Consider the following 2,166-nt stretch of genomic DNA (forward strand, 5'->3'; position numbering starts at 1 on the left):
ATCAAAATCAAATACCTTTATTTCAAAGAGCAATGTCAACATGAATATTGCTACTTTCAAAAAATGGAAAAAATGGAAATATGGAATGGAAATGTGTTTTTACATCTTAAAATAGTCCTGTGAGGTAGGTTTGTGTTTTTACATCTTAGTTGTTGTGGATCCAGTAGAGATGACCATCACTTTGGTTGCCGCTGTTCCTCTCTGCAGCATTATTCCAGTGTTGCCACTGTCAAACAACAGCAAGAAATCATAATCAGAATAATAAATAAACTATACAATCAGGAATGTACAGTATACACTCCAAGCTAATGCTTATAAAGTTAATAGCAGTTCTCTTGTGGCTTAATGTGTCAATGCCAGATTGTCAAAACAAAGAGAGCGAGATTAAAGAGCTCACCGGTCTATATCAAGTTCCATTCAAGTCAATGAGATTCTTCAGAAACATGGCGACGTGTGTATTGACTGCAGAAGACTTCTTCTGGATGATAACACCTTTCTTCTTGGAGACAACCTTGCCCATTTTGGCCTTTGTCCCGCTCTCTGGATTTATACCAATGATGCGCCTGAAATGAAAATAGTCTAAGATCAGAGTGGGGTTGCAACAACATACTGTTTCGTGTATATTCAATTAAATGCAATGAATTGTTCATCAAATGGAATTAGATTAAAGCCTATAGTCCAAAGAAATACCCAGTCTGTGTGTGTGTGTTGAAATTGTGGCTTGAAATTTACAGTAATAATACCATTTTATGCAAAAAATACAAACACATTAATTTAATTGTATATATCCATATAATAATGACAAGGAATGAAAGGGGTTTACCTCTGAATGAATTCCAGAGTGCAGGCTGCCTCATCTTGATACTGAAGGTTGAATATGTAGTAGATTGCAAACACAGCAGTAAGTCCCGTTGCAAATGTTGGTGGGATGCCCTCAGAGATTACACGGCCCTCAAAGGTGATCATCCAACCTCTAATTGTGACTTGCCCTGTTGCACCTGAAACTTCAAGTCATAGCATGTTACCTAAGCATTGCATGTGACCTTGTGGAAACATTTGTAAACTCGAGATGAATGGCCAATATGATATATAATGTGCCTATCAATGAATCTAAATGAAATGTATGTATACCAGGCAGTATCAGGCGAGGACTTGCAGGAGAGTTGTCTCAACGTCAGCTGCAGTGGCAGACATCTGTAGGAAACAAATACATTATGCATTCCATAATAAGATTTTAAAGAAGAAAAAATATAAAACACACTACTAGAGGTAGGTGAGAGTAACCTAGAGCCAAATAGGGTAGGCTTCAGAAGTACCTACAGTCAAACTGCTAAATAGATTTGCCATTCAAAATTTAAAGGGTAACCATTTGTACAGGTCTTGGGGAGTTCTACTGCAAATGTCTAAAATGTAGTATGAACCCTTTTGTGGCTCCAGAGGAAACGACACTGATAATCTGATACGTTTCTGCTGTATTGATTTGATCATGGGACTTTTAGACCCACAATGGCTGCCTTGCACTACTCCACTTGCACACTTGCAACTTGTTGTTGTTGTCCTGAACACTTCTGCTGTAATATTATGTTTTAATGAGTGATAACTTGTTGATAAAGTGAGTAACTTTTCATTACAAAGATATTGCAAGAAAACAACCACAAAGTCATTTTTACCTACTCATGCGAAGGGTTAATATGGTAAAGTGTAACTAGCACCATTGGATTTCTTGACCCTTACAGTGTGGGTTTAGCAGTAGCCTAAAAATTCCAGTTTATTTTTAAATCGAGATATTACAATTTTAAATTTTACGGCGGACATTTAAACTGATCAAATGCAAACATTGATTTTCTGACTCCTTATGCAATAACCTTTCCAAAAATGTACAGTTTAGGCCTACCTAATCCCCCCAAAGGTTAAAATCTGAATAGGAACCTACCTGACTATTATGGTGGAGGCGGCCAGTGTGAACGACAACCCGTAGGCCTAGTAGTCACAATTAATCACTAGCCTATTTAACGTTGACATTGCAATTGCATGTTACTTGCCCACTCAACAAATGCATGACTTCAAATAGACGTTTAAATGCGGTAACTTTACTATTATTGTTTTTTACCCTCCAGACTTCCCCTCTCGACTAACAAAATTCTGATAGCAGAGCTGTTGCGCGAG

General features: G+C 37.5%; 1 long non-coding RNA gene across 1 annotated transcript; it reads right to left on the reverse strand.

Annotated features, from left to right (window-relative positions):
- Position 1: 1 nt before the first annotated feature.
- On the reverse strand, positions 2 to 2,059 carry LOC121714737. Its single transcript, XR_006033413.1, has 5 exons — positions 1,934 to 2,059; positions 1,132 to 1,194; positions 824 to 1,004; positions 398 to 563; positions 2 to 226 (listed from the first exon to the last, which is right to left on the reverse strand). It is a non-coding gene; the product is annotated as an uncharacterized LOC121714737 (long non-coding RNA).
- Between the last annotated feature and the right edge of the window lie 107 nt (positions 2,060 to 2,166).

Source organism: Alosa sapidissima, chromosome 8 (assembly GCF_018492685.1).
Source record: "Alosa sapidissima isolate fAloSap1 chromosome 8, fAloSap1.pri, whole genome shotgun sequence".
NCBI classification, from domain to species: Eukaryota; Metazoa; Chordata; class Actinopteri; order Clupeiformes; family Clupeidae; genus Alosa; species Alosa sapidissima.